This window comes from Nerophis ophidion, unplaced genomic scaffold (assembly GCF_033978795.1).
Source record: "Nerophis ophidion isolate RoL-2023_Sa unplaced genomic scaffold, RoL_Noph_v1.0 HiC_scaffold_31, whole genome shotgun sequence".
NCBI classification, from domain to species: Eukaryota; Metazoa; Chordata; class Actinopteri; order Syngnathiformes; family Syngnathidae; genus Nerophis; species Nerophis ophidion.
In genome coordinates, this window is record NW_026906953.1 from 451,048 (window position 1) to 476,944 (window position 25,897).

The 25,897-nt window shown below is 42.2% G+C and overlaps 3 non-coding genes across 3 annotated transcripts; 1 reads left to right on the forward strand and 2 right to left on the reverse strand.

Annotated features, from left to right (window-relative positions):
* Nucleotides 1–158: 158 nt before the first annotated feature.
* trnak-uuu (transfer RNA lysine (anticodon UUU)) lies at nt 159–231 on the forward strand. The gene has a single exon. It is a non-coding gene; the product is annotated as a tRNA-Lys (tRNA).
* A 2,545-nt stretch (nt 232–2,776) lies between these two features.
* On the reverse strand, nt 2,777–2,863 carry trnay-gua (transfer RNA tyrosine (anticodon GUA)). Its single transcript is given in 2 exon segments — nt 2,777–2,812; nt 2,827–2,863. It is a non-coding gene; the product is annotated as a tRNA-Tyr (tRNA).
* Nucleotides 2,864–22,254: 19,391 nt separating this feature from the next.
* trnaf-gaa (transfer RNA phenylalanine (anticodon GAA)) lies at nt 22,255–22,327 on the reverse strand. The gene has a single exon. It is a non-coding gene; the product is annotated as a tRNA-Phe (tRNA).
* Nucleotides 22,328–25,897: the final 3,570 nt, after the last annotated feature.

Sequence of the window (25,897 nt, forward strand, 5' to 3'; positions counted from 1 at the left end):
GTTTATCTGTCAAAAATGAGCTTTGGGTTCAAGCAATTGGGGAGTTTGAACTTTGACAGTTCCCAGCTTGTCACTGAACATGCTGACTAATTCACTTTCATCTGAGGTTGCCAATATGGATGTTATCTCAGATGTTGGACATATCAGCATATAAAAGGTCCTGGGTAGCTCAGTCGGCAGAGCATCAGACTTTTAATCTGAGAGTCCAGGGTTCAAGTCCCTGTTCAGGCAGCTGATGCCAACCTCCTTACATTTCTCAAAAGACATCCCTTTGCCACACTGCAGCAGTCCTTGTAATCTATATCTGATTTAAATAGTTTTCAACAGTGATTGTTTTTTTCTCTATTTCATTTGAAACACTGAAACTAAAAACCTCCCTTATATCAACTTTACTTCAGGTGGCAGAGCGTTAATGCGATCATCCGAAGGATTAAAAATATTGCATTAAACTCATAAATGGTTCTGGTTATGGTTCTCGCCCGGAAAAGGGTGGAGTGCCATCTCCGGGTTGGGGAAGAGACCCTGCCCCAAGTGGAGGAGTTCAAGTACCTAGGAGTCTTGTTCACGAGTGGGGGAAGAGTGGATCGTGAGATCGACAGGCGGATCGGTGCGGCGTCTTCAGTAATGCGGACGTTGTATCGATCCGTTGTGGTGAAGAAGGAGCTGAGCCGGAAGGCAAAGCTCGCAATTTACCGGTCGATCTACGTTCCCATCCTCACCTATGGTCATGAGCTTTGGGTCATGACCGAAAGGATAAGATCACGGGTACAAGCGGCCGAAATGAGTTTCCTCCGCCGGGTGGCGGGGCTCTCCCTTAGAGATAGGGTGAGAAGCTCTGCCATCCGGGAGGAGCTCAACGTAAAGCCGCTGCTCCTCCACATCGAGAGGAGCCAGATGAGGTGGTTCGGGCATCTGGTCAGGATGCCACCCGAACGCCTCCCTAGGGAGGTGTTTAGGGCACGTCCAGCTGGTAGGAGGCCACGGGGAAGACCCAGGACACGTTGGAAAGACTATGTCTCCCGGCTGGCCTGGGAACGCCTCGGGATCCCCCGGGAAGAGCTAGACGAAGTGGCTGGAGATAGGGAAGTCTGGGCTTCCCTGCTTAGGCTGCTGCCCCCGCGACCCGACCTCGGATAAGCGGAAGATGATGGATGGATGGATGGATGGCATTAAACTCAAATAGTTAGACAGTGTATCTGTATGAAAAAGTTGTGGTTAATATTTTGCTGTAGGTGTGTTAGATGCACCTTCACCTCACACTGAGCTCAGCTTTATTACTCTCAGTTTCAAGTTATACAGTCCAAGACAAACCCCTAAGGAAAGAAATTTGTGTTTGAAACAGCCCGATGTAAGGCTCAGTTAAAGACCGTTAAACCACGTAACGGTTGTCCAAATTAAAAATGGAGGAAATGTTTGTAACAACTGATACTCGGAGTCCACCAGCAAGGCTGGCAGGCCAGGGAGACCATTTCAGTATTGTAAAAGCCACAGAAGGATTATTAGTAATAAGTACCATTTTAGAAGCACGTATATTTATGCTGAAACCCAGGATCGATCCACGGAGCATTGGATCTTCAGTCTGATGCTCTCCCAACTGAGCTATTTCAGCTATACAACACCTTCTTGGGTTTACACATTCAAATGTAACCAAGGTCTGCCCTATTGGTGACTTTTGAGGGGTGGAAGGAGGTCTTTCCAAGGGGTCTCAAAGTCTAGTATTGGTCAGCAGAACAGGTACTTGAATCCCGGAAGCTCAAAAAGAATGTCTTACGCTCCATGACTGAGCATTTCAGGCTCTCTAAAAAATGTACCAAAATGCTTCTGAAGAATGTTTTACTACCGAGAATGTTATGATTATTGCAAACATTTGGCAGATTTTTCAGAAATGTTCAAAAGTTCTTAGCAGGCTAATAAATAAGTCTTCAAGTGAAGATGAAAAATGCTGAAAAGAAAAGCAGTTTAAGCGTCATGACCCGGAATTGAACCAGGGTTGCTGTGACCACAACACAGAGTACTAACCACTATACCATCACGGATGTTCCTACTCATCTTGATTGATAATGTGTTTGCTCTCCTGATGTCTAATGTTAAACCATCTGCTCAAGCCACATTCTGTTTGAACGACATCATGGAAGAGAATCTCAATCAGTGTGCTAATACTTGATGTTCTGGGGAAATATTTAGGTTTTACTCCATTGTGGTGTAAAGAACAACTGCTAAGATGTAAAATAGTCACATTTATATTGTTGTGCTCACCTTTTTCCTCACCCACTTTATTCTGATTGAATGCCCCGAGTATAAGAACAGATACAACTACCAGTTATACATTCACAATAATAAAGAGAAAAAAAACACATTTTTCAGTTTGTAGATTTAGAAAAGCCAAAGCAAAGTAAACTCCCCCCAAAAATCACACAGAATATTGTTTCAGTTGAGTTAACAAACAACAGCACGCTGGCCAGGAGTTGAACCGAGAATCTTCTAGTCCGTAGTGAGACACATAATCCATTGCATCACTATCCCTATGGAAAGAAACATCTTACTGTAGGACAGGTTGTGTTTCGTAAACATCTTACGCCAAAACAACACACAGTTTACATCCTCAGGATGTAAGACATTATTTGGATTCTTATTTGAACGACGTCACACAGAAATGTAATGTATGAATGAGTGAGAATGAGTGAGGGACAGTTTTTGGGTTGGTGCACTAATTGTAAGTGTATCTTGTGTTGTTTATCTTGATTTAATTAAAAAAAAAAAAAAGCGTAACGGGTGATCCTTCGAGCCGGATTTGAACCAGCGACCTAAGGATTTCAGCATGAGCAACTACAGTCCTCCACTCTACCAACTGAGCTATCGAAGGTTAGGATCAAACAATACTAATTCTGATGTTTGAGTCACATTATTATCAAGCAATTAATCAATCAAAGTTGACTTCTATAGCCCTAAATCACAAGTGTCTCAAAGGGCTGCACAAGCCACAACGACATCCTGGGCTCAGATCCCACATCAGGGCAAGAAAAAACTCAACCCAATGGGATGACAATGAGAAACCTTGTAGAGCAGTGGTCCCCAACCACCGGGCCGCGGCCACAGAATAAATGTTTATTTATTTATGTTTTAATCACAGTCAGATTTTTACTGCATGCCACTGGTAAGCGCACGGGTGAGAAGAGGTTTTAAAATTATTAGCTCCTGCTTACTTTTACCGCATGCCTTGATTAAGCGCAGGAGTGAGAAGAGGTTTTAAATTAATTAGCGCCCCGGCGCCTATTCAAGGAACTACGGTATATTATCACACAACTCTTATGCTTAAAGGCTGTTGCTATGGTTATTATCAAGTGTGCTGAAATTATTTTTTCTTTGTCTGTGCAAAGCTGGCAATCCACAAGATTGCAAGCAAGTCTCTTATCAGTGTTTGTTTCCAGAACCGGCCTGCTGACTGCCAAGACCGAACATCGAGTACCGTGACGTAGACAGAACAGAGACAAGGTGATATCACGACTGTCAGCACATTTGCATTTATGTATAATTATATATTGTGTCTAGCTGGAGCTGTGAAGATGACCCCCTTCCCTCAGCGACAGCCTCAGTGATGTAACCAGGGACCTCCCAAATAAATAGAGGCAGCACGTGGGCTGGACTTTTAGAACGTAGTTTGGATCTGTAACTAGAGTACAGCCCAAAACACATCTCTCCTCAATTGAGCAAAATGTAACTCTGTCTGTGCATGATTTCTTCCTTCTCGTCTGTTTAATAGACGCATCAGTGTTTGAACCTGACACCACTATAATCTTTTTCCTCTTTTCTACTCTTTTAGCACTCGACTTACCTTCATGACCTTCTCTCCCCTCTAGTCCTATCCATGTCCATACCTTCCTCATACATCAGCTCACTGTCCCCTTCCATCTCCTTTTAAGCAGCTACCAGAAATCCATAGCTGGATAATGGAGAGGTTTTGTGAAAAAATAATAATACAAAATAATTGCCTGAAACCAAAAATAAAAATGAACTAAATCTCCTCTGTTCTGTACATCATTGTCCAAGTGACATTATATTGTCATCTTCCTCTTTATGCCATTTCCTCAAGGTGACAGAAAAACATGATACAACCTGCCTATCATGTGATTCTACCATGTTGGCAAAATACAAACACACAATATATTGACATATATAACACATAAAACATGGAATTAGAAGTGAACAGTACCCATCCCTACCAGCAAGTGTTGTTGTACTGGAAACTAATTTACAAACACAACTTCATCACACACAATACTCCACTGTGGAATTGTTCTTATATTAAAATGAGAAACAAATCCATCTTTGTACAGCAATGGTTTGAAAAAGGTATTTGGTCGCTGATGCACTTATTGACTGATAAAAATATTTTAATATTTCAAGATTTAATTAAGTATGACCTGCAAATAAGAAATATTACAAAATTTAAATAGGCTTTTATTTAAAATATTCTAGTTAATGCATCTTTTTTAATTGTTTTCTATTTCTTCTTATTATTATTTTCTCTGAAACAAAAAAATACTTAAAAGTATCCATTCTTTCTGAGATAAAAGAGTTAATCTAAATTAAAAAAAAGGATGGAATTGACCACTTAAAATTATATTATGGATGTTATTTTGCAATTGAAGACAGCACTTGTTGGTTCTGTGATTGGGAAACACAATAAACAGTTTATTTTATGAATGTATGCAAAGTAAATCTCTGTGGGATGATGTACAATATTGGCTTTTGTCTGACACTCCAAACTTTGACTGATATTGATGTTGTTTTGGGGATGTTGAAAAAAGAAAAAAATACATAAAAAATGTTTAGAACACAATACTGGATTTATTTGATGTATCCAGAAATGTAAGTTTGTAAAAACAAAATCCTTTCACAAAAACAAAAAAAAAATCTGCTATTTTCTCTCACTTGTATATTGCATAAAGGTCTGGGGACATACATATAAAACAATCACAACACAATCATTATAATACAGAGTAATAACGATAATGAATAAAATAGATTATAGAGACCCAACAAATGAATCATAAAGTTGTTAGAAAGTCAAAATGAAAGTCTTGACAGTTTATTTCAAATCCTGCAGTTTCATTTGCTGCTGCTGTTCTCACCAGCACACTTGTGTTTCTTACACTGGTACTTAGAAGACAATCTTTCACCACACACACTGCAACTCAACACTTTCTCTCCTGGGTGTCTTCTCATGTGTGCTAAAAGGTTTGATCGGTCACAAAAGCTTCTGTTGCAGATTGAACAAGAATGTGATTTTTCACCAGTGTGTGTTCTTATGTGTACTTTCAAACTGTTACTTTGTACAAAACCTTTACTACAGATTGGACAGGAAAAAGGTTTTTCGCCAGTGTGTGTTCTCATGTGTACTTTCAAATATTGATTTTGTGTAAAACCTTTACCACAGGTTGAACAGGGAAAAGGTTTTTCTCCAGTGTGCGTTCTCATGTGCACTTTCAAATATTGACTTTGTATAAAACTTTTACCACAGATTGAACAAGAAAACGTTTTTTCGCCAGTGTGTGTTCCCATGTGTACTTTCACATTATGACTTCGAACAAAACGTTTACCACAGACTGAACAGATAAAAGCTTTTTCACCAGTGTGTGTTCTCTTGTGTACTTTCACATTGTGACTTCGAACAAAACGTTTACCACAGACTGAACAGATAAAAGGTTTTTCTCCAGTGTGTGTTCTCATGTGTCTTTTCAGATGACTATGGTTTTTAAATGTTTTGTGACAGTGAGAAGATGTGAAGTGAGTGTTGTCAGTGTGACATGTCTTATCATCTTTAGGGTCTTCATCATCAGTGTCAGGAGAGTGTGACGTTGTGTCCTCACTATCTGATAGTGGAGCTAAGAGCTTGTCTGCTTGTGATCCTCCACAGTGGTCTCCATCAGCTTCTGTTGTCATGTGTTGTGTTGAGCTGCTGCTTGGAGGCTCCCCCCCTCCCCTCTCCTCACTTTCACCTTTCACCTCATTATCGTCACTCTTCACAGGGACACCAGTCACTGGGAACTCCTCCAGTCCTTCAAGATGATCTCCCTCTTGAGTGATGCTGTGTTCCTCCTCTTCCTCTTTAATGTGGGGCATCAGTGAGTCTTCCTCTTCCTTTTTACAGGGAAGGGTCTGTGTCAAAGAGGAAAAGGAGACGCCAGAGGGTCCGTGGCGCCTGGTCTTCCTCTTTGAAGGATCCTCCTTCACCATCCTGAAGCTACTCTCCTTTTTTTCAGGCAGACGTTGTTCTCCACAGACGTCTGCAGGACACACAATGACAAACATGCTTGAGAAATGTCCAGATTTGCTCAGTCACATGAGGCATTCAGTAAGTTTACATGTACTTAAAATAAAAAGTGATTATATTAATTGGCCTGAAAACAAACACATTGCTCTTTACAACATTATTCACAGGAATAGAAGACCACTTTTTACGAGGGGTGGGCAATATGGCCTAAAATCTAATTTGTGATAAATTCCCTTTAACCTGAATGCAGCTGGGATAGGCTCCAGCGCCCCCTGTGATGTTAATGTCAGTTACTGATGTATAAGCTTGGAGAAAAGATGAGGTTGTTTACAGTGTAAATCTGTATTCTGTATTGTTGTCTCAGCTATGATGGAAAGTTTGATCTCCGGGAATTTTAAACAAGGAATCACCATGTGTTTGTGTGGCTAAAGGCTAAAGTTTCCCAACTCCATCTTTCTACTTTGACTTCTGAAATATTAATTGAACAAATTGCAAAAGATTCAGCAACACAGATCTCCAAAATACTGTGTAATTATGCCGTGAAAGCAGACGACTTTTAGCTGTGTGTGTGTGCAGCGCTCATACTTCCTAAAAACCCGTGACGTCTTGTGTACACGTCCTCATTACACAACGTTTTTAAGACGAAACTCCCGGGAAATTTTAAATTGCAATTTAGTAAACTAAAAAGGCCGTATTGGCATGTGTTGCAATGTTAATATTTCATCATTGATATATAAACTATCAGACTGCGTGGTCGCTAGTAGTGGCTTTCAGTAGGCCTTTAGGAACCAGTACTAAAAAAAAAAAAATGGTACTTGGTATACAGCTCTTATCTTCACCACTAAACCCTTGAAATATGCTGACATATGTGCTGCCAAAGGTAAATAAACAGTAGCCATATTGAATGATTGCCTTCATTTGACCACGTGAGGTAAGGAGGACGGCCTCTAGGTCACATGGTTACACCCCAGCAATTACACTGTTGATGATTGATGAGCAATCATATTTAAATGGTGGTGTTAAAAAGCAAATATATCTCCATCTTTAGTGATAAATGTGTCCCCCGGATGAACATGTGTCACAAACATTGTATTAGATGATATGTGGATGTTGTGCTTACTTGGACTGTGATGAAGCTGTGAGGACTCAGGTGGTTTGTCTTCATGCTCTTCAGTCTTCACAGAGACAACAGTCAGTGGAAACTTGCTGACATCAGCCTCCTCCTGCCCTACAGGACACTCTCCCTCCTGACTGATCCACACTTCCTCCTCTTCCTCTTTAATGTGGGGGGGCTGTGGATCCTCCTGTTGCTGAAGGGGACGTTCTTCTTGACGAGCGTTCATCTGTTGGACGTCCGCAAGACAACACAAACAAACTTCAGCTCAGATGTGTCAAATGTTGTTTAGTCTATCAAATATCAAATTTTCCAAGTGGACTGACACCACTTTGTGGTGATGTTCTTCTACACATGGAATAATCATCAGTTATTGATTATTATGAATTGTGTCATTGATCCTATTTTCTGCATTTACATTAATTATTGTTTAAAAATTAACAACTTATAGAAAACCTCCTGCTGGGATTTTAATACCGTCATGACTGCATGAAGTCAGTCTGCACGTATAAAAGTGTCATTGTGCTGCAGCATCAAGTGACGCCAACTGGCTCCTCCCACTACCAACCTACCAGCCAACCTTGACGTGCACCTCCAAAATAGTCCCACCTCACGTCAACGGTGACCAGGACTACAGAGCTGTGGTCGGTTGGCTTTACTTTTACACACAATATCCTCTCCTTGTTCTCCATTACCTCCCTGCTTGGCACTCAGCATCAAGGGTTGTGATTGGGGGTTAAATCACCATAAATGATTCCCGGGCGCAGCACCGCTGCTGCCCACTGCTCCCCTCACCTCCCAAGGGATGATCAAGGGGATGGGTCAAATGCAGAGGAAAAATTTCACCACACCTAGTGTGTGTGTGACAATCATTGCTACTTTAACTTTCTTCTGCGAAAGCAACATTTTTAACCCAACAGAAAACAAACAGAAGTGCAGCGAAGCACGTGGAACACAAGTGCCAGCGAGTATATATATACATATATACATATATGTATATATGTATATATATATATATATATATATATATATATATATATATATATATATATATATATATATATATATATATACAAATTCATAAATGTAAACAATTATTTAAAATATTTGGGTACCTCATGTTCTGACTACATACAAAATATTGATGCAAATTTTTTTAAATTTTATTTTAATATTCTATTCTTTTCTCCTACCCCCACCACCCCCCCCACCCCATCTTTTTTGTAAGGGGCGCTGGAAGCCGGCAGACCCGTCAGCGATCCTGTTCTGTCTCCCTATAATGTTTGTCTGATCTTGAATGGGATTGTGCTGAAAATTTTAATTTTCCTGAAGGAACTCTCCTGACGGAATAAATAAAGTACTATCTAATCTAATCTAAATTCATTTTGTGTGCAGTATATTAAAGCTATTTTTAATATTTAACATTTATTTAATTAAATATTTATTTTAGTCCGACTGAATAAGCATTAATCACTTACAATTGTGCAAATAGTGTTTTCGTAATAACAAACATCAGTTGATTTAATTTCCATATGTCCACCCAATGCAGCTGATAGGCTCCAACACCCCCTGTCCCCCCTCGCAACCCCAAATAGGGACAAGCGGTAGAAAAATGGATGGATGGATGTTATCAAGGTAATAGAAGTGCGTGCAAACATCATTTGTATTTATTGCTAATACAGTTGACACCAACATAAAGCAGACCACTGCAATAATACATTATATTACACTGTCATTACAATAACAATAATATTTTTTGTTCATCCTGTAAAACATCTTTGAGTACACTGAAAAGCGTTATACCAAATAAAATGTATTATTATTATTATTATACCATGTGACTTATTCCAGACTTAAATTTCGAGACGTTCGTTTCTTTCTAGTAACAAATATTCAATGATGTTAAGCGTGACTGTAATATACAACAAAAATACTGTTAAAAGTATTAAATAAGTCAATATAATTCTTACATAGAACATATAAAATACACTCCTCAAAAAAAAAACGCTCGCATTTGCTACAAAGGCCTGCTAGCGGGCTAAAGCTAGCACGTTAGCTTCGAACAACATATGAGGTAAATAAGATAAATAATATGAAAATATATCATGTATATTACCTCATAAGCCGCGTGTACAAGAGAGGAGTGGAATATATTCTTCCTATTGTTACACCAGCAACTCTTTTTTGTCTTCTGTGGCCGGGCGAAGGAAGTGTGCACCACTCACTATTGTCCCAGTGAAACACGTGTTTGAAGGAAGTGTGCACCACTCACTATTGTCCCAGTGAAACACGTGTTTGAAGGAAGTGTACACCACTCACTATTGTCCCAGTGAAACACGTGTTTGAAGGAAGTGTGCACCACTCACTATTGTCCCAGTGAAACACGTGTTTGAAGGAAGTGTGCACCACTCAATATTGTCCCAGTGAAACACGTGTTTGAAGGAAGTGTGCACCACTCACTATTGTCCCAGTGAAACACGTGTTTGAAGGAAGTGTGCACCACCTACTATTGTCCCAGTGAAACACGTGCTGGGCCAACATTTGTTCCGCGGTTGAGAACACCTCGATGACGTCACACAGGAGGAAGCACAAAACAAGATGGCGTCTGGCGGAGAATACGTTGTATTGGTTATTATGGTTTCTAGGTCTTAATTACAACGTACATGTGCACGTGTGTGTCGTTTAACAGAGTAAACGTCCTTATTAATTGTTTGTATGCGGATACATTAGTCTGAGTGCACTTTGACGTGCTAGCCTAGCCTGCTGGTTAGCTTAGCTTGTTAGCTGCTAACAAAGAGAGGCGGAAGTGATCGACACATCAAAGCAGAGATCCAATGTAAGTGTAAAGTGTTTTTATTGTGTGAACATGTCTACATTACAAATGATGTGAGTGTTGCTGAATCAGCGACTAACTGCTGCCGTTGAAGAAATATTTGTGATGTTAGAAAAAAAAAAAAAAAACGACAACAGAATAAGAGGAGGAACTTTGTCCAACAAAAAAGGAGAAGGAGCGACAACATCAACTACTGGACAGTGTTTTCAAGAAACATCAAGTTGTGTTACACATCCAATCATCTATCTTCTTCTGCTTATCTGAGGTCGGGTCGCGGGGTCAGCAGCCTAAGTAGGGAAGCCCAGCCTTTCCTTTCCCCAGCCACGTCATACAGCTCTTTCTAGGGGATCCCGAGGCGTTCCCAGGCCAGCCAGTTTCTAACATAATAGTGAGAGTCCAGTCCATAGTGGGGCCAGCCGGAGACCATCCCGAGCGCAGACAGGTCAGCAACGCAGAGATGTCCCCAACCGTTGCACAGGCGAGCGGTCCACCCCAGGTCCCGACTCTGGACATATATATATATATATATATATATATATATATATATATATATATATATATATATATATATATAAAATTAAAAACAAAATAAGATAAGGCTCTGAATTGGTTTCTTAACAAAACATTTCTACTTATAAAATGCAACATTTTAACGTATAAAGTGCAACATAAAACTGCTTCAAGTTGTAGCTCAGATTAAATAAAATGACAAAACTTTCCTTCTACATACAAAAAGTGCAACATTAAACAGTTTCAAGTCAACTCAGCCTCAGATTAACTTTTCTTCCCCCTCCCCACCCTATAACCCTGATGACTTTCACTCAATTTTCATGTTTTCTGCCAGAAAAAATAGTTTAACCACCTTGTCTGCAGAAAGAGCAGACCTGCTTGCAGTTACAATGTCCCCAGCTGTGAAAAATACCCTTTCGCTGGACACGGAGGTAGCAGGTATGGCGAGGTAGTGCCTGGCTAACTTGGCAGTAAGAGGATATATGGGCTCATTGTATTTCCACCATAGAAGTGGGTCAAAATCGAGTTTTTAATGCACTATGGTCTTAAATCTGCTGCTGTAAAAACACCAACAGCATTTGTTATTGCTTTAGCCCTGCCTGAGTTGCCGAGTAGAAGCTGCTTGAATGCAGTGGGAGCTGCGTTTGTTCGTCTTTCTCTTTGTTGAAGCCATGTTATCCATTGTTGTATCGCACTGCGTAGCCGAAGTGTTCCCAAACGGGAGATCTTAACGAGGCAGGAGTGTCTTTCAGCTCTGGTTTTTACTCTTTGTAGTAGCCCGGTCGTTGTTAGCATGCTGTGTGTTGTGCCTCAGTGTGCATTGTTGACACAACGTGCGGTGCGCTACTTAATATGTCCGTGTGGAAACTTGTTCGATACACCACCGAACCGAACCCAAACCCCCGTACCGAAACGGTTCAATACAAATACACGTACCGTTACACCCTTAATACACACACATCCGAAGATTATAAAAAAATAAACATATTTGGTGGGCTAAACAAAATGACTCGGCGAAACAATGTTTGGTATGAGGGATATGACCTCAAATCTATATCCTAATAACAATATATGTCACGATACATCATTTGGTATATGATTGATAATAGAAGAATTTCAAAACTGTTTACAAAGGCTCTTAATTTGGCAGCTGACATATGCAGTAACATATTGTGTCTTTTCTAATTGTATTATTTTGTCGAAACAATTATTATTAATGTACTTGTTTATTTACTGTTAATATCTGGTTACTTTATTTGAGAACATAGTACTGGGAATGATGTAATAATAGGGACGGCGTGGCGCAGTGGGAGAGTGGCCGTGCGCAACTCGAGGGTCCCTGGTTCAATCCCCACCTAGTACTAACCTCGTCACGTCCATTGTGTCCTGAGCAAGACACTTCACCCTTGCTCCTGATGGGTGCTGGTTAGCACCTTGCATGGCAGCTCCCTCCATCAGTGTGTGAATGGGTAAATGTGGAAGTAGTGTCAAAGAGTACCTTGAAAGTAGAAAAGCGCGATACAAGTACAACCCATTTATAGAGGTTGTCGTCTGAAAACACACATGAGCAGACACACTGGAGAAAAACCTTTTATCCGTTCAATATGTGGTAATGGTTTTACACAAAATTGGAGTTTGAAAGTGCACATGAGAATACACAGTGGTAAAAAACATTTTGTCTGTTCAACCTGTGTCAAAGGTTTTGTAGAAAGTCACAATTTGAAAATACACATGAGAACACACACTGGTAAAAAACCTTTTTCCTGTTCAACCTGTGGTAAAGGTTTTACAGAAAGTCAAAATTTGAAAAGACACATGAGAACACACACTGGTGAAAAACCTTTTACCTGCTCAACCTGTGGTAAAGGTTTTACAGAAAGTCAAAATTTGAAAAGACACATGAGAACACACACTGGTGAAAAACCTTTTTCTTGCTCAGAATGTGGTAAAGATTTTGTACAAAGTCCCCTTTTAAAAGCACACATGAGAACACACACTGGTGAAAAACCTTTTGTCTGTTCAATCTGTGGTAAAGGTTTTACAGAAAGTCGATGGTTAAAAGTGCACATGAGAACACACACTGGTGAAAAACCGTTTTCCTGTTCAGTCTGTGGTAAAGGTTTTACACAAAGTCATCATTTAAAACTGCACGACAGAACACACACTGGTGAAAAACCTTTTTCCTGTTCAATCTGTGATAAAGGTTTTACAGAAAACTGGTGTTTGAAAGTACACAAGAGAACACACACTGGTGAAAATTCACATTCCTGTTCAATCTGTAACAGAAGCTTTTGTCAACAATCAACCCTTGAAGCACACATGAGAAGACACCCAGGAGAGAAAGTGTTGAGTTGCAGTGTGTGTGGTGAAAGATTGTCTTCTAAGTAGCAGTGTAAGAAACACAAGTGTGCTGGTGAGAACAGCAGCAGCAAATGAAACTGCAGGATTTGAAATAAACTGTCCAGACTTTCATTTTGACTTTCTAACAACATCAGCACATATAACATGTGTGACATTGTTGTTTTTCCAACATCCATCCATCCATTTCTACCGCTTATTCCCTTTCGGGGTCGCGGGGGGCGCTGGCGCCTGTCTCAGCTACAATCGGGCGGAAGGCGGGGTACACCCTGGACAAGTCGCCACCTCATCGCAGGGCCAACACAGATAGACAGACAACATTCACACTCACATTCACACACTAGGGACCATTTAGTGTTGCCAATCAACCTATCCCCAGGTGCATGTCTTTGGAGGTGGGAGGGGCCTATCCCCAGGTGCATGTCTTTGGAGGTGGGAGGGGCCTATCCCCAGGTGCATGTCTTTGGAAGTGGGAGGGGCCTATCCCCAGGTGCATGTCTTTGGAGGTGGGAGGGGCCTATCCCCAGGTGCATGTCTTTGGAAGTGGGAGGAAGCCGGAGTACCCGGAGGGAACCCACGCATTCACGGGGAGAACATGCAAACTCCACACAGAAAGATCCCGAGCCTGGATTTGAACCCAGGACTGCAGGACCTTCGTATTGTGAGGCAGACGCACTAACCCCTCTGCCACCGTGAAGCCCAACAATCTTTTTAAAATGCTTCCACATTTATAGATTAGATATTTTATATTAATCCTTTTTTCAGTCAAGCACATGCATTAATATGCAACATTGTGTACTTTTATTAAAAAATGGACAGAACAATTTGAGTAAAAAGCTGAGTAAACAGTACAACACACATTTTACATGCAATAAACATTTTGTGCGTATGTATACACACACACACACACACACACACACACATATATATATATATATATATATATATATATATATATATATATATATATATATATCCTGTATATTCATCATACAATTTTAGACTTAATTATATGAAATATTGTATTTGTAATTGTTAATAATCCCATAGATTATCACCTTTATATGATATACATATGTACTGGTTCACATCTGAAACATCTTCTGGACCACTTCAGGAAGCATATTATTATTTACTTTATACATCATTTAAACAGTTGTCTTTTATGCAATTTTAAAATGTGTCTTTTTAAACCATTTGTTGGGTCTCTACAATCATTTTTATTCATTATCGTCATTACTCTGTATTATGATGATTGTGTTGTGATTGTTTTATATGTATGTCCCCAGACCTTTATGTAACGATCTGTCACTTACTTTCTGATAGTTTTTCGTGTTTTGTACTTTATTTCCTGTTCAGTGCTCTTATTTTGTCATACTTCCTGTTTACTCCGCTGAGCACTGTTTTTGTCACACTCGCCGTTGATTGGCAGCGGTCCTCAGCTGCTGTCAATCAACATAGGTCTATTTATGTTTCACTCGAGCACTCCTCAGTGCTCGAAGTTAAAACCTATGTTGGGAACATCTCCATGCAAGACTGCTTTCTGTTTATATCTTTTACTTTGATGAAATTAAAATCATCTTACCTGCTTTCTGCTCTCCTGGATTTTTGCATACTTGAGGTCACACAACTGCAGCCATGCGACATCCCAACAGTAACTTCGAGCCAGAAAATTGTGACCTCGCGAGAATCCCTGTCGGCAATCCTCAGCCGACGTTCTGGACCGCACAATTCCTGGAGGACTTGAAGGCCAGGTTTGTGCGGTCCCAGCCTACAGACGCGGACCCTCTCCCCGCGGCAACGCCACCGGCTTCGGCTCTCCGACCGGCGCGTCCCCCGCCGCCATCTTTCCTCTCGGCTCAACGGCTGGCTACGGCTCTCCGACCAGCACGTCCGCCACTTCCTGCATGCCTCGCGGCTCCCGCGGCAACGCTACCGGCTACGGCTCTCCGACCGGCGCGTCCTCCGCCGCCATCCTTCCTCTCGGCAACGCTGCCGGCTACGGCTCACCGACCGGCGCGCCCGCCTCCTCCTTCACGTCTCGCGGCTCCTGCGGCTCCGTCGCCGACTGCGGCTCTCCGACCGGCACGTCCGCCGCCGCCATCCTTCCCGTCGTCTGCTGAGCTGCTTCTCCCTGCTCCTACGCAGCTTCCAGCGGCTGCTCCCCGGCTGCTCCTTTTGCCAGCTCCCGCTCTCTTTTTTGGTTCGCCGAGAGCTCCAGTGGAGCCCACAGTGAGGTCGCTTTTGTCCTCCTGCTGGGACTTGGCACGGGACGTGTCTTCGTCCCTCCTCCTGGTCCCCTCCCGCCCGTCCCTGGTTTTCGCACCGGGGGACTCCGACGAGCAGGCACGTTTTCCCGCATGTGTGAACGGTGTCTGGCAGCCACCTAGTGGAGGGGGGCCCACTATACACTGCGGTGCAGCCAGGCACACACCGCTGTCACCCCCGCCAGCGTCTCCTTCCACGGAGACATCTACGTCCCTAGCGGGCTTTCGCACAGCTCCAACGCCGGCTCCACGCCTAGCCCCAACGCCGGCTCCACGCCGAGCCCCAACGCCGGCTCCACGCCGAGCCCCAACGCCGGCTCCACGCCGAGCCCCAACGCCGGCTCCACGCCGAGCCCCAACGCCGGCTCCACGCCGAGCCCCAACGCCGGCTCCACGCCGAGCTCCAACGCCGGCACCACGCCGAGCTCCAACGCCGGCACTACGCACGGTTCCAACGCCGCCAAGAGCAGCACCACGCCGGGCTTCGTCACCGCCGGCATCCGCTATTCCTCGGCCAGCATTTGCTGCTCCTCGCCCGGCGTCATCTGCCGCTTTCACGCCGCCGATGACATCTGCAACAATCACGCCGTTGATGACGTCTGCCGCTTTCACGCCGCCGATGACGTCTGCCGCTTTCACGCCGCCGATGACGTCTGCCGCTTTCACGCCGCCGATGACGTCTGCCGCTTTCACGCCGCCGATGACGTCTGCCGCTTTCACGCCGCCGATGACGTCTGCCGCTTTCACGCCGCCGATGACGTCTGCCGCTTTCACGCCGCCGATGACGTCTGCCGCTTTCACGCCGCCGATGACGTCTGCCGCTTTCACGCCGCCGATGACGTCTGCCGCTTTCACGCCGCCGATGACGTCTGCCGCTTCGACACCGCCGATGACGTCTGCCGCTTCGACGCCGCCGATGACGTCTGCCGCTTCCACGCCGCCGATGACGTCTTCCGCTTCCACGCCGTTGATGACGTCTGCCGCTTCCACGCCGGCACCAACATCGGCTCCTCAGCCGCCTCCTGCAGAGGTATCTGTTTTGGCTGCAGCCCCCGCCGCTTTGTCTGCTGTCTCCGGGCCTGCTTCAGCGCGCCCGCCTCCACGTCAGCCGCGGATGTGGCCGTGCCCTGGGCGTCCTCCTCGCGGGATGCACTCGTCTCTTTTTCGGCCAATGATGTGGCTGTTCCGTGGCCGCCCGCCCCGCCAGTTCCAGCGGCGCTCTACGCGCCGTCGCCACCTGACTTTCCCTCGCTGGCTGCGGGGACACGAGGTTTGGCGACCTTCCACCAAATCCTCCTTCCATCCTCCCTTACTTTGTGGACATTTTTTTCCATTTTTCTTTTCCAGGGAACATCTGGTATCTGTTCCTTGAGGGGGAGGTCCTGTAACGATCTGTCACTTACTTTCTGATAGTTTTTCGTGTTTTGTACTTTATTTCCTGTTCAGTGCTCTTATTTTGTCATACTTCCTGTTTACTCCGCTGAGCACTGTTTTTGTCACACTCGCCGTTGATTGGCAGCGGTCCTCAGCTGCTGTCAATCAACATAGGTCTATTTATGTTTCACTCGAGCACTCCTCAGTGCTCGAAGTTAAAACCTATGTTGGGAACATCTCCATGCAAGACTGCTTTCTGTTTATATCTTTTACTTTGATGAAATTAAAATCATCTTACCTGCTTTCTGCTCTCCTGGATTTTTGCATACTTGAGGTCACACAACTGCAGCCATGCGACATCCCAACACTTTATGCAGTATAAAAGTGAGAGAAAATGGCAGATTTTTTTTTTTTGTGAAAGGATGGTTTTGTTTTTACAAACTTACATTTGTGTATTATATATATTGTGTTTTAAACATTTGTTTTAATGTTTTTTATTTTCTTTTTTAACATCCCCAAAACAACATCAATATCAGTCAAAGTTTGGAGTGTCAGACAAAAGCCAATATTGTACATCATCCCACAGAGATTTACTTTGCATATATTCTTAAAAAAAACAGTTTATTGTGTTTTCCTATCACAGATCGAACAAGTGTTGTCTTCAATTGCAAAACAACATCCAAAATATTACTTTAAGTGGTCAATTCCGTCGTTTTTTTCTCAAATTATTTATTTTGCCTTAGAAAGAATGGAAAATTTTAAGTTATGAGTTTTTTTCTTGTTCCAGGTTGTACTTAATGAAATCTTCAAATAATAAACTATTTTTATCAGTCAATAAGTGCATCAGTGACCAAATGCCTTTTTCAAACCATTGCTGTTCAAAGATGGATTTGTTTCTCATTTTAATATAAGAACAATTCCATAGTGGAGTATTGTGTGTGATGAAGTTGTGTTTGTAAATTAGTTTCCAGTACAACAACACTTGCTGGTAGGGATGGGTACTGTTCACATTTCAACTGATTCGGAACAAATTCCACTACCTCCAAATCAATACCAGTCCTCAACAGTACGACTTTTTGGTACTTTTGTGTCTGTTAATAATTTTGATTGTTTGCGATAAATTTATATTGCAACGTTTAAAAATAAGATTATTATTGATAACTGCGGTCCTTTCGTTACCCTTTGTTTTTTGTTTTTTTGTTTTCATATCATCATTTACATGTAGCTTTATTTACATTTGCAAGTCCAGTACGCTAGATGGCTGTAGTGTAAATTCATAATGTGTTTTGTTGCGCCCAAAAAAGTGTTAATACTGTAAATATTGGATTTATTATGCACCAGCTGTCTGATTCTAACATTTATCTTAGTTATAGTTTTAATTAACTCATTTGGTGGGTGTTAACGTCATGAGAAATTGCTAATGCTAATCAGTAGCATGTCAATAGCAAAGCCAATGTATATTAGCATCAAGCTACCATAACTTTTATAGCGTTTTTTTGAGTCCATTTCTTTGTTGGCATTGACAATTGCAACATTTATCTCAAGGTAGTTTGACTCAGACTGCTCTCAGTGCTGCTGGAGTGATCTCCAAATGCCAAACATAGGTCAAATGAGTTCCAAGTTGGATATTCAACAGACATTCAACATCCAGCCAGGCTGACTGTTTGAAAACTCATGCCACGTCTGTCAGTCCCTGCTGACAAGTGCTTTACTTTAAGGGACCGTCAATAAAGTACTTGTCATTAGCTCACTAAGAACATTTCAATTGTCAATAGCTTTAGTCATGTGACCTAGAACCTCAAACCTACTTTCATATTGTTTGTTCATCACTGCTGTAGTCGGCTCATGCCTTGAATTGTCCGGTTTTAAGGGATAAACAGTAGCAAATGGATGGATGGATGTTTAGTGACAGAGTGGAAACTGTCAAACCTCAAGCCCACCAAGTGCTTGAACCCAAAGCAGTTTTGGGAGAAAAGTTTACAGGTCAGATGAGACTTTGCCTCACCTCCAATCAAGAGTGAAAAGGCTGATCTTTGTACACAAGCAGCTTTTCCAACAAGACAACAATATTAAACACACATAAAAACTGTTTTCAAAGGGTTTCAGGCAGGTTTCTGGAATGTCCGTTCCAGAGACTGGACCTTAACCCTGCTAAACATTTGAGAACATTGCTTTGAACTGGCTCTGTGTCAAGAAAGCAACACATTTCAATCAAATCTACCAGTATTTCCAAGAACGGGGTCAAATATGCAAGTAAAATGTTGCCAGAAGCATCTTGCTTCATTTTTATTTATTGTTACGTGTTGTGAAGAAACCCTGAAGTGCTCTGTTGTAAGAACATCAGACTTTCATTCTGACTTCCAGGATTCAAGTCCATAACTTTTATGGACAGAATTTCGAGGCGCAGTCAAGGCGTTAAGGGGATCGCGTTTGGTGACTGCAGGATTAGGTTCCTGCTTTTTGCAGATGATGTGGTCCTGATGGCTTCATCTGGCCAGGATCTTCAGTTCTCACTGGATCGCTTCGCAGCCGAATGTGAAGCGACTGGGATGAGAATCAGCACCTCCAAGTCCGAGTCCATGGTTCTTGCCCGGAAAAGGGTGGAGTGCCATCTGCGCGTTGGGGAGGAGACCCTGCCCCAAGTGGAGGAGTTCAAGTACCTAGGAGTCTTGTTCACGAGTGAGGGAAGAGTGGATGGTGAGATCGACAGGCGGATCGTAATGCGGACGCTGTATCGATCCGTTGTGGTGAAGAAGGAGCTGAGCCGAGAGGCAAAGCTCTCAATTTACCGGTCGATCTACGTTCCCATCCTCACCTATGGTCATGAGCTTTGGGTCATGACCGAAAGGACAAGATCACGAGTACAAGCGGCCCAAAAGAGTTTCCTCCGCCTGGGTGGTGGGTCTCTCCCTTAGAGATAGGGTGAGAAGCTCTGTCATCCGAGGGGACCTCAAAGTAAAGCCGCTGCTCCTCCACATGGAGAGGAGCCAGATGAGGTGGTTCGGGCATCTGGTCAGGATTTAGGGCACACCTAACCGATAGGAGGCCACGGGGAAGACCCAGGACACGTTGGGAAGACTATGTTTCCCGGCTGGCCTGGGAACACCTTGGGTTCCCCCGGGAAGAGCTGGACAAAGTGACTGGGGAGAGGGAAGTCTGGGCTTCCCTGCTTAGGTTGCTGCCCCCGCGACCTGACCTCGGTTAAGTGGAAGAAGATGGGTGGATTGATGGATTAAGTAATGAAGTTAAAAATTGTACTGATATGATCCAGTTTAAGATGTTGTTCAGATTAATAGTGCTTATAAAGTACAAAGAAGAGGAAAAACTTCAACCTTATTGAAAATAAGATATTCATCTCAGTATGCTAATAATGACTGAATTAATGAATTACATATTACAAAACTGTTGTATCACTCATTCACGGATGTCATTTCACTATTTGACTACAAAAAAGGTCAGTAAATGAATGTATATATTTGTAAACGCTCTGAAGTGGGAAAGGGGTAGGATTAAATAAGCTTTGCTTCATCCTACTCCTTTTCGGACATGATGTAATGTGAAATGGTATTAAAGTGTCTGATGTATTATGTTGTAAGTATGTTCATGTTCGGAATAAACACAAGAAAGAAATAAAAGAAAGAAAGTTTTGATCGATTGACTGAGTTTATAATGCAATTTTACGAAGTGATAAAGTAACAGCACAAAGCACACATCAGTCATATTAAATGATGCATCAAGGACAATACTGTAATGACATCAAATAGATATTTTTTATTTCACCAGGGTACCTGGTTGGTTTCACATCTTGTTCAACCACTTACCAGAGGGAAAAAGATACCTCTTTTTTCAAAAATCATCAAAAAAGTACAGGAAGGGTATGGTGCCATGACCCGGAGTCACACCAGGGTTGCTGCAGCCACAACACAGAGTACTAACCACTATACCATCACGGCTGTAACAAACCATCCTGAATGATAATGTGTTTGCTTCCCTGTTCATGTTCATAGACAGAATAGTCACATCTAGTTTGAATACTAGTGACCAAGCCCCAACATGTTTTACTCTAACAAGAGGAAGGCGTGCTCAGGCAAGATTTGTTTTGTTTCACCTTTTTCCTCACCCACTTTATTCTAAATAAATGTCCCGAGTATACCAACAGATACAACGTCCAGTTATCTATTCACAATGATAACAAGACAAAATGTTCCAGTTAGTAGATATTTATTTTAAATGCAAAAAAACACTCAAAGAAACAGCACTGAATTTTGTTTCAGTTCAATTAACGAAAACCAATGAGCTAGCCAAGAGTTGAACCTAGAATCTTCTGGTCTGTGGTCAGACGTGTTATCCATTGAGCCACTAGCCTTATGTGAAGAAAGGTTTTACTCTAACACAGGTTGTATATTGAAAACATCTTACTCCAAAGGAACACACAGTTTACATGAGGCTTACTACCAAAACAGGGCTTTACTGACTGCTTATGTTGGACTTTAAAATCTAGTGACCTTCTATTTGTTGCAGCCTGGGCCTTCACCAGCTCTACCTGTTGCAGCTAACCTCCACTAAAAATTAAAACAAAATGCTTCTGGCAATATTTTGGGGAGCATCCAGCTCAGAGTTGGCAACTTCGGGAGAGGAGCGTCTTTTTTGGTCAAAACCTTCTTTGTTGATGAGGATGTAAAACTGGCCTATCTGTCAAAAATGAGCTTTGGGTTCAAGCACTTGGGGAGCTTGAACTTTGACAGTTCCCAGCTTGTCACTGAACATGCTGACTAATTCACTTTCACCTGAGATTGCCAATATGGATGTTATCTCAGATGTTGGACATATCAGCATTGAAAAGGTCCTGGGTAGCTCAGTCGGCAGAGCATCAGACTTTTAATCTGAGGGTCCAGGGTTCAAGTCCTTGTTTAAGTGGCTGATGCTGACCGCCATACATTTCTCAAAAAATGTCCCTTTGCCCCCCTGCAGCAGTCCTCCGAATCTATATTTAATTTAAATAGTTTTCAACAATGATTGTTTTTCCTCTGTTTAATTTGAAAAACTGATATTCAAAAACATCCCTCACATCCACTTTAGTTCAGGTGGGAGAGCGTTAGTGTGATCATCTGAAGGTTTAACCACAATACCTAAAACACAAATTGTTAGACAGTGTATCTGTATGAAAAAGTTGTGGTTAATATTTTGCTGTAGGTGTGTTGGATGCACCTTCACCTCACACTGAGCACAGCTTTATTACTCTCACTTTCAAGTTATACAGTCCAAGACAAACCCTTAAGGCAACACATTTGTGTTTGAAACAGCCCGATGTAAGGCTCAGTTAAAGACCAAACATTGGCTTAAGGAACAATACACCGTTAAACCACGTAACAGTTGTCCAAATTAAAAAGAGAGGAAATGTTTGTAACAACTGATACTAGGATTCCACCAGCAAGGCTGGCAGTCCAGGGAGACCATTTCAGTATTGTAAGAGCCACAGAAGGCTTATTAGTAAGAAGATTTGATTCAGAAACTCAGCAAGTTGTGCTGAAACCCGGGATCGAACCAGGGACCTTCAGATCTTCAGTCTGACGCTCTCCCAACTGAGCTATTTCAGCTACGCAACACCTTCATGGGTTTACATGTTCAAATGTAACCAAGGTCTGCCCTATTGGTGACTTTTGAGGGGTGGAAGGAGGTCTTTCCAAGGGGTCTCAAAGCCTAGTATTGGTCAGCAGAACAGGTACTTGAGTCCCGGAAGCTCAAAAAGAATGTCTTGCGCTCCATGACTGAGCATTTCAGGGTCTCTAAAAAATGTACCTAAATGCTTCTGAAGAATGTTTTACTACCGAGAATGTTATGATTATTGCAAACATTTGGCAGATTTTTCAGAAATGTTCAAAAGTTCTTAGCTGGCTAATAATTAATTCTTCAAGTGTAGATGAACCTTGCTTAGAAGAAAGGTAGTTTAAACGGTATAAGAACAGATACAACTACCAGTTATACATTCGCAATAATAAAAAGAAAAAAAACACATATTTCAGTTAATATATTTAAAAAAAAAAAAAAAAGCAAAATAACTTCCCCCCAAAATTGTACAGAATACTGTTTCAGTTGAGTTAACAAACAACAGCACGCTGGCTAGGAGTTGAACCTAGAATCTTCTAGTCCGTAGTGAGACACATAATCCATTGCATCACTATCCCTACAGAAAGAAACATCTCACTGTAGGACAGGTTGTGTTTCGTAAACATCTTACGCCAAAACAACACACAGTTTACATCCTCAGGATGTAAGACATTATTTGGATTCTTATTTGAACGACGTCACACAGAAATGTAATGTATGAATGAGTGAGAATGAGGGAGGGACAGTTTTTGGGTTGGTGCACTAATTGTAAGTGTATCTTGTGTTGTTTATCTTGATTTCATAATAAAAAAAAAAGAGTAATCCTTCGAGCCGGATTTGAACCAGCAACCTAAGTATTTCAGCATGAGCAACTACAGTCCTCCGCTCTACCAACTGAGCTATCGAAGGTTAGTATCACCTTATACTAACTCTGATTTTTGAGTCACTTTAGTATCAAACAATCAAAGTTGACTTAGTTGACCTAAATCACAAGTGTCTCAAAGGGCTGCACAAGCCACAACAACATCCTGGGCTCAGATCCCAAATCAGGGCAAGAAAAAACTCAACCCAATGGGATGACAATGAGAAACCTTGGAGGGGACCGCAGATGTAATTAAAAATATACCAAAATGAGGCCACGTCATTGAAGAATGTTTTACTACCATAAATGTTAGGAATATTGCATACAATTAAACTTCATGTAACCTGCCTGAAACCCTTTGAAACCATCTTGTTTGAATACCCTGTTGTGTACCTTGTTCAGCCATGTTGCTGTTAATTGGACTTTAACAAAAGTAGCTGACTATTTGTCTCAACTGACTATTAAACTTGTGTCCCCAAGGCATTTGGCTCCAACATGTGGGGAACATCCAAGATAAATCCAGCTCAGAGTTGGCAACTTTGGGAGAGTAGCTTCTTTTTTGGTCAAAACCTTCTTACTTGATGAGGATGTAAAAGTGTCTTAATTGTCAATAATGAGGTTTGTGTTCAAGCAATTGGTGAGTTGAGCTTTGACAGTTCCCAGCTTGTCACTGAACATCCTAACTAATCCACGTTCATCTGAGGTTGCCAATATGGCTGTTCTCTTAGATGTTGGGCAAATCAGGCTTGAAGAGGGACTGGGTAGCTCAGACAGCAGAGCATCACACTTTTAATCTGAGGGTCCAGGGTTCAAGTCCTTATTCAGGCAACTGATGCTAGCCTCTTTACATTTCTGCAAAGACTTCACTTAGCAGTCCTGTAACCTGTATTTAGTTTGAATAGTATCTGTCTTTTTCATTGTAAATTGTTAAAGATGTATATTTACACAGAAAAGTTCTACATGGCTGAGGGCGTAAGATTGTCGCCCGCAGGTTGGAAGGAAAATAAATAAAGCTGAGAACAGTGGAACAAGTCTCATCATTGTGCTGACCCACAACAGTTACGTAAGCTTTTGGCGACGCTCCCAGCATAGGGCGCCCTTTTCCCCTTTTGCTTTTGTCACAAAGGCTGTCGGTACTTGCCATACTTGTCAATACAGCTACATATTGCTGGTCCAAACAAAACGCTGCTCTCCACCCAAAACATGTTTGTTTAGTTTTGACTGGGTTTGGGATTGAAAGTAAGATTTGCAGTATCACCAAGAGTGAGCCACGTGTGCGATCAAGGCACTTCAGTGCTCATGTTACAGGCCTCGCACTGAGTAGCCTGGTCCTAGTGTTCACTTCAGTGCTCATGTTACAGGCCTCGCACTGAGTAGCCTGGTCCTAGTGTTCACTTCAGTGCTCATGTTACAGGCCTCGCACTGAGTAGCCTGGTCCTAGTGTTCACTTCAGTGCTCATGTTACAGGCCTCGCACTGAGTAGCCTGGTCCTAGTGTTCACTTCAGTGCTCATGTTACAGGCCTCGCACTGAGTAGCCTGGTCCTAGTGTTCACTTCAGTGCTCATGTTACAGGCCTCGCACTGAGTAGCCTGGTCTTAGTGTTCACTTCAGTGCTCATGTTACAGGCCTCGCACTGAGTAGCCTGGTCCTAGTGTTCACTTCAGTGCTCATGTTACAGGCCTCGCACTGAGTAGCCTGGTCCTAGTGTTCACTTCAGTGCTCATGTTACAGGCCTCGCACTGAGTAGCCTGGTCCTAGTGTTCACTTCAGTGCTCATGTTACAGGCCTCGCACTGAGTAGCCTGGTCCTAGTGTTCACTTCAGTGCTCATGTTACAGGCCTCGCACTGAGTAGCCTGGTCCTAGTGTTCACTTCAGTGCTCATGTTACAGGCCTCGCACTGAGTAGCCTGGTCCTAGTGTTCACTTCAGTGCTCATGTTACAGGCCTCGCACTGAGTAGCCTGGTCCTAGTGTTCCCAATCATGTGTCCTGTTCTCTTTTAGAGGAATAAAAAGAAGACACAAAGTGCTTTATTGTCTTCTCATGGCAGGGTGTGGCCTGACTCTTTTATTAAACATGTCTACTGTTGCTTGAATAAACCTCTTCACTTGACATGTTTGTACTGTATCCTGACATTGCCTCCTTTTAATATTGCTGCTTTCTTTTTTCTAGATAGTCACTGTCACTAGAAATCAATTACAATTACACATTTTCTTACCTGACTATACCTAGAAAAGGTCTTAACAATCAGAGTTTTAAAGGCCTACTGAAATGAGATGTTGTTATTTAAACGGGGCTAGCAGGTCCATTCTGTGTCATACTTCATCATTTCACCATATTGCCATATTTTTGCTGAAAGGATTTAGTAGAGAACAAATATAACCTTAGAGGAAAATCTAATTTAAAACATGCACGTACAACACTTGAAACCTTTAGCATATCAGTATGTGGAATTAAATTATGGAATGAATTAAGTAAAGAAATTAAACATTTTACTGATATGATCCATTTTAAGAAGATGTTTAAATTAATAGTGCTTACAAAGTACAAAGAAGAAGAATTATGAGAAACACTTTCAACCTTATTGAAAATAAGATATTCTTCATCTCAGTATGTTGGTAACGACTGGATTAGTTAATTGCATGTAACAGAACCGTTGTATTGCTCATTCACGGATGTCATTTTGATATTCTGCTGT